The following is a 7,738-nucleotide window of genomic DNA, read 5'->3' on the forward strand; positions in this document are numbered from 1 at the left end:
CACCGTGATCAGCTAGCCTGCTTTGAAAATAGATTTCCAACTTTTGCTATAACATTTATGCCCTTAACGTCTCTGTAGCTCCTTGAATAAAAACCTCTGAGATCTTTGTGTCCTATGGTAGCTTTCTGTTTCCAGAGCATCCCCCCTTAGTTAAATGTTGAAGGGACAATGACCTTCTTTGAAGGTATCTTCCAGCTATAAGTAATTTTCTCATTCGTGGAGAAATGTTGGTTTTTTTCCATCTCCATTTTAAGTCGGAAAAAAAGGAAAAACAAGGATAGACATGTAAGTACTTAAGAATGTGAAGACAGACAATTCTTTTAACTTTCCTACCTTCTGAGCTAACCTCTAATCACCAGTGCCTTCATTCTTAACAGATTTTTGGTCCAACTATACTACTTGTCTGCATAATTTAATTGTGTACTATACTGGGGGACTTGGAACAGACCATGAATATTCCACAAATTAATAGCTCTCAATAGATGAGGGGATTCTCTCATGCACTTTTACTTTTAATTGATTTTAGAATATAAGATCTGGAAGAATTATCATATTTATCTACACGAATGAAAATCTCATTGTTAGGACATTTTCCTTTTGAATACCTAAAAATGCTGCCTGAAGACTAACTCTGAAGACAAAAGGACACCAGCGAAAAGCCAAGCAATTAAGTAAGTTGCTTTTTGTTTTGTTTATTTTGTTTTAATCTGTAGCTGGAAAAAGATTTCATAGAAAAGTCTTACTAAGAATCAAAGGCCTGGAAGTTGTGACACCTTGTAGATTCTCTTTAGGGATAAGATAAAGTTGTTTGGGAATTTGGAGCAGAAAATTGGAAAGCAAATTTTATTTATTAGTTATTTCTGCATCCTAGCATGTCCTCTTCAAACTATGTAGTTAAGTGGCTGTGGAACAGTGGATAGGGCACTTGCCTTGTACCTGGCTGGCCTGGGTTCAATCCCGGGTACCACATATGGTCCCCACCAAGAGTGATCCCTGAGTGCAGAGCTAGGAGTAAGCTCTGAGCACCAATTAATGTGGTAAGTCTGTAAAATGTGGCAAATAGTACTGAAATCATCTTTTTTTAGTACTGAATACTTTTTTCCTTATTCTAAATATATCTAAATTGATGCATATAGGCTGATTTGTCTTCATTTCCATTCCATCCCTCTCTAGTGGTCAACTACGACTCAGCAGCAGGAATTTTTAAAAGCCTTCTCCCTCTACTAATTAATAAGTATTAAAAGCCTTTTCATAGCCTTGTCATGAATGATGACCTTGGTTTAGAAAACACTCATACATATGATTAAATATATTTGTTTGGGTATAAATGTACATGTATATATTCAGAGAAAGATTTTTCAAAAATACACATTAGGGAGATGATTTAGAATAAAGGTTATTTATTAAGTAAGATGTCTGTAACTAACCCTGCACTCCCAAATCATTATTTTATGATATAGACCAGTCTTCTTTTAAAAAACTTTATTTTATAAGGTAGTTCACAATATTTGATTACATTTAGTATTCAAACACCAATCCCACCATGATTATACCTTCCCACAATCATATTTCAGATGTTTTCATCCCGAACCCCAATACCTGTCCCAAAGCAGAACCAAAATAATATATTTTGCGTTTTTTGTTATGAAAAAACCACTGAAAAGGCTACAAAAAATAACTTTAGAGGAAAGAGTGTGAAGATTGTTGTATTTCACCCAGGGATCATTAAGCCCTTTTACAAGAGATCACTAACATGTTGTTAAAGGTTGAACCTTGTATGATTTTATACATCTATCTGTAAAAAAAAATATTTCCCTCTAAGATTGGTTGCCTACTACTTTGAACCCCATCAAAGGTGGTGCAGTACTCTTGGAGTATGGGTAGGGTGTGTCCTATGATGTATCCTGTGGCCGCAAATGTGGCTGCGTGGGATATGAACTATTCTTAATGAGAGTTTTGAAAATATTCCTCCCCCGTGAAATTTTTTTTAGAGGTGTTTGACTACATACTTCTGATTATGGCATTTTAGCAAGATTAAACTAATTTTAGTAATTAATTTGACATTTACCTCTTTTCATATGCCATAATAATTAAGAGTGCAGGTTCTATGTCTGTGGTGGTATGGTAGAATTCCTATGGCACAGGCTTTAGTTTTGGCCCCCAGCACCATAAAACAAACAAACAAACAAACAAACAAAAAACAAATGGAAAAGGAACATCATCAAACCCACCTCCACCTATTTGGAAGATTCTACAAAATAAGTAATAGAAATGCATTGGGCGTAGTGCTAGCTCATCACTAGTATCAAATTACACAACCTTTTTTTCTTCTGCCTTTTATTTTACCCATAAACAGCAACGCACACACACACACACACACACACAGAATTGTAGAATAAAGCAGAAAAGTCTTCATTCTTTACAAAATAAGTGTAGCAAAGGGGGTAGCTTTCAATCAGCGGAAATGGAATAATTGAATAAATATGCTCTTTTTAAAAGTGAGAGGATACAGCAGAGAATCTAATTTGCTAAATACTCTTTTGATTTCCAAGGCAAGTTATTTCTTTGCGGTTGTTTAATCTGATTATCATTCTGCTTGGGGAATAGAAATTTCCCAAACTAATTTTACGTTATGGACCACTTGTGACAGAGAGTTCCACCCTGTGGTTAGGTCATATTCCAAATATATGAAACCCCACCAATGACCAAACAAAGCCCTTTGGGGTGCTTACTGGAGAAGCTTATTTCCTCAGCTGTAATTGACCCAAGCTGCTTAAAGAAAAAATAGTATAAATTCATAAGATTTTAAGGAGATTGGAAGACTTTTTTTCTGACCTGTTTTGTTTCAGTGGACCACAGACTTGAGTTATCCCAACTACAAAGAGACCCACCACATGCCCCCTGAGAACGGAGAACAAAGCAATGAGCAAGGAAAGAGGTTTGTCCAAGTTCCTCTGGTTTGGTCCCAGACACTGTCTTTGGGATCCTAACTTGGATCTGCCACATTTTATTTTAGAAACAATTTCAAAATCTTGTTTCTCTCCTTTCTGTCCTGGTGTTGCTCAGGCTGGAACCCGGGACTCCCCTCCCTTCTACCTCCACAGCATGGGTTTCTATGTTTTTAAAACAGATTAGGAGACGGGAATAGGAGTGAAGGAATGAGGATGATTCAGTAGACAGAGGTTGGGGGGTGGCTGGGTTCTGCATATTAGAGGAGAAAAAGGGAAGCCCGAGAGATAACATCTCCTGCAGTTTGTCTGTCCTGCATTCCAGCACCATCACGGGGCAGGCGAGAAAGGTTTAGGCTGTGCCCAGTACCCTTCATTTAAGGATCGCCAGTATGTGGGTTAGTAACATTTTGTGCGCAGGCTGTGCTCAGAGGTCCTGACTGTGTGGGCCTGACATTCACTATTTGGGTCTATTGCTACAGTACTGCCCAGGCCAGCAGCGCTGGGGGTCAGCAGGGCGACACTGGGCATGCAGGTGCCCCATTTGGGGCCTCCTGTGTGCCCCGCAAACACGTCAATTCTTTGAGCAATGTCCCTAGGTCCCTAGAAATATTTTTATTTGGAAAACGGCAGTATGAAAATTTGGGGGATTCGTGGCTTTCCAGAATAATGGGAGCATTATCTAGGGAGTTATAGGAATTGTTCTCCCACGGGATGCTGGGTCCAGGAGGTGGGAATTTGATTGCTAGCAGTTAACTCCAGGGGTGGGGTCTTTGGAAGACTGTCAGCAAAGGAGCAGTTCCAGGCCTTCCCCTGGGAAGCGTCTCATTTCTCCTTTTCGTAAGAAGATTTTCAGTCCTATTGGATTAGGACTCCTTCCACTCCCTGCCAACCCCATGACCTCATTTCATTTTAATGATCCCAGAAAAGACCCCAGTCTCTTAGTGAGGTCATATTCAGACTGCTTTGGACTGACCTGCTGTATAGTTCGGTGGGTCATACAGGACATCCCGTGATGAGGTGCTGTATGTCACAATGTTGCCCTGCAGGTCCCCTTCTACTACTGACGATGTCACCCAAACGTCTTGGCATGGATGTCTTCTTTGACAGAGTATATGCCAAGGGACTCGAATCTCACCCTAAAGATGCCCCCAAACAAATGGCCCCCTACCCTGGGAGAGAGCAGTTCAAGTCTGACACGCCTTGGGCCTGGCCAGGCTGAATGTGGTCAGGTGAGATTCCTGGCTTGGCACTGGAGCCTGAGTCTTGGCAGAGATGTTTGCTGGGAGGTGGGACATTGCTGGCACAGTGGGCTTATGCAAGGAGACGCGTAGAAGGAGTGAAAGGCTCTCTGCTCTTCAAGAACTTTCACTGCAAACCAAGAAACTCAACTTTATTTTGGCAGGCGGGAGGGGAAAACAAGCTCCATACAGTACTTGGAATTGATGGAGAAGCCCCGTCAGCCCAGTGGGTGGTTGCGGACATTTGCTGTGTGTGACTTTAAGTCTCACAGGTGCTTGCCTGCTATTTATCCTGAGCTCGGAGCCGTGTAACAGACAGCAAGTAACTGAGTAGGAGAGATACAACCAACCTTTATAACCCAAGAACAAAGCTGGCCTTTGAGGCAAGATAAAACCAGGTGCTCAATCTTCTGGAATCCAATGAAAAACAGGACTTTATTTTATTTTTTTACCTCGAAGTAATGATTTTGATTGAGATCCTGACATACTGGCTAGCAAAGTTGATGAACTTCCTGTGGCGTATTAGCTTGGACCTGTTATGGAAGCTGAAGTTTAGAAATAGCTCGATGGGATGTATGTCCTCAGTTGCAAATCCAAATGCCCTTTGTTGACACTACTGCCAGAGCAAAACATTATTTGAAGCTATACACAGCCATGCACAAGTGAATCTTGCATTTTTGTTTTGTTTTAGGGAGGACATGCCGGGCTGTGCGCAGGGATTACTTCTGTCCCTGTGCTCAGGAATCACACCTGACAGGGCTTGGAGGATCATATGGGGTGCAAAGGAACAGACCAGATTGACCCCATGAAATGCAGAAGCCTCCATTGTACTGTTTCTCTAGCCCTGAAGCTTACTATCATTTTTATTTTTTAATATTTATTTATTTATTTATTTGCTTTTTGGGTCATACCCGGCAGTGCTCAGGGGTTACTTATGGCTCTGCACTCAGGAGTTACTTCTGGCAGTGCTCGGGGGCCCATATGGGATGCTGGGAATCAAACCTGGGTCGGCCATGTGCAAGGCAACCGCCCTACCACTGTGCTATCGCTCCAGCCCCTACTATCATTTTTAGAGGCAACCCTCAGTCGGGCTAAGGGGGCTTTCTAGGATGGCCCTGGGGTCCTTCCTAGTTATGCTTAGCCTGATGGTTTGGTGCTTGGCCTGATCATGCAATGGTCCTTGGGCCTCGGGTTGTTAGAAGTCACCAGAGCTATGCCCAAAGGGGTGCTTGGGAGGCCAGAAGGTGCCAGTCAAGTTCTGGAATATTCTAGCACCAGTTCTACCATGCCATGAACGATTCCCTAGCCCCAAACATTAGTTTTCTGTTACAAAACAAAACAAAAACTTCCACCACAGGCACTGAATATGAAACTGCATGTCCAAGTAATAAAATCTGAGAATCTTGTTAACTTAGTTCGGCATTACACCTGTAAGGATGCCAACTCCTCCATTTCTGCTCCCTGTGTTTAATGCAAACAGCATGGATTTAGAAGCCGAAGAAACAATCTTTCTTAAAAAATGTCCTAGATGAGTGTTTTCTGTGGCCAGGTTTGTTCAGTAGAACAATCTTATATAAGGAAAAGCTGAGATCTGTGGGCCCAAGCATTTCTTAGTCATCTGTTTGTGCAACTGTATTTTTAACTTAATTTATGATGAGCAAATAGTTTTTCTGCACTCCCAAGCTGTGTTTCCATACTTCAGCTTGGTTTATTTTCCTCTTGGTTTTCTTCATAACACATTGCAGATAACTTTCTTTAGAAACTTCTTAATGCTTCCACGAAAGAAAGGAGTACCCATTGGAAATCTCCAAACCAAAATGAAAGATTTAGAATGAAATCACTGGCCATATGTGTTTCTCCTAATGCGGTTACTAGAAACTTAGGTCTGTATCACATCTGTTTTCTCAGTTTTTGCCTTTAAAGTTTTATTGAAAATGTCATTTGTGACCATGAAGAGACTCTGCCCAAACTTCAGATTGGCCAAGACTTAATTTTTTTGTTAATTAGAATGACATTAGTGCTGTAGTAGAGGTGACTGCAAAATTCCATTTGCAGGGAAATATAAGTTGATACGTTTATTTGAAGGGTCCAGGTAGACCCTATTCTTAAGAAGTTTACCTTTGGAGTTTCTTTCTTTTTGCTAAGCTTCCTTAAAGACTAACAGATACTTTTTATACATGTAAAGTTACCAAGATCACAACTTGGTATACATATATATTGTAGAATAATTCCCAAGATTAGTAACATATCCATCACCTCCTATCAGTAGTAATCACCACGCTATACCATAGATCCTCAGAACCCATTATTCTTATAAGTGGAAACTTGTATCACTTGATCTCCATCATCACCCTATTTCTACCTCTTCCCAGTCTGGTAACTTGCTAGGTTTTTTTTTCCTTTTTGGGCCACACCCAGTACTGTTCAGGGGTTACTCCTGGTTCTGCACTCAGGAATTACTCCTAGCAGTGCTTGGGGGACCATATGGGATGCTGGGAATCAAACCTGGGTCAGTCGCGTGCAAGGTAGATACCCTATCCGCTAGACTATCTCTTTGGTCCCTAACTTGCTAGTATTAAATTGAGTTTTGTTTGTTGGCTTTTGTTTGCGCCTTCGCCTGTAGTGGATACCAGACAGATTTGTCTTTCTCTGTCTGGCTTACTTCACTTAGCACAATGATCTCCTGAGCTTGGCAGTTGTGAATACTGCGGTAAGGAGCAAAGGTATGCAGATAACTCTTCAAGATGCTGACTTCCCTTCCTTCTGATGTATGACCAGGGATTGTAGGGTCCTATTGGATTGTCATGTTCAAGTTTTTCATAGTGGCGTCACCAATTTACATTCCACCAACAGCATATGGACAAGGGTTTTCTTTTCCCCACATCCCCAGTGCTTGTTATTGCTGGCCTTTTTGACAAGAGTCATCCTAACAGATAGGAGGTGATAAGTCATTGTGGTTTTGACTTGCGTTTCTCAAATAGTTGGTGATGGATCTCACATGCTCCAAAATCACTGACAGACTCTCCTGAGGGTTTCCCCTGCACTACTTCCTTGACTTCTTGTCACAATCCCAACAGGTACTATTTTCACTTTTGAAGGGTAGAAACTGAGGCTTTGGGGGAGGTTGAGTGACAGCTTCCTCATTAGTAAATGACTGAGGAGGGTTTTTCCCTCCCCACCTCACCCCCAAGTCTGTGTGACTCCCAGCTCCTCATTTTTCTCTTCTCCTGGTTTCGAAAGAAGATCTGAGCTCACTTATATCAAATCTTGTTAAGTGGAAACTACCTGGTTGTGTTGTGAACTGTTTTCTGTGCCCATCTCTTGTCAAAACTCTGTTTCTAAGGGTGTTTTTCTATGACTGCAAGAGTTACCAAATTCTGCCTCTAGGGCATTTCCTCTCTTCTGTTACCTTGTCGAGTTGGCCAACAAACTTCCTGCACAGTTAACAGTTTTGCTCTTTTAAGGCTTTTAAGCACTTGTTCCAACTTTTTATGATCAACAGGGATAAAGTGACTTATAAACTGGGGCCATCACCCCCATTGGGAATGT

Source organism: Sorex araneus, chromosome 11 (assembly GCF_027595985.1).
Source record: "Sorex araneus isolate mSorAra2 chromosome 11, mSorAra2.pri, whole genome shotgun sequence".
Lineage (NCBI taxonomy): Eukaryota > Metazoa > Chordata > Mammalia > Eulipotyphla > Soricidae > Sorex > Sorex araneus.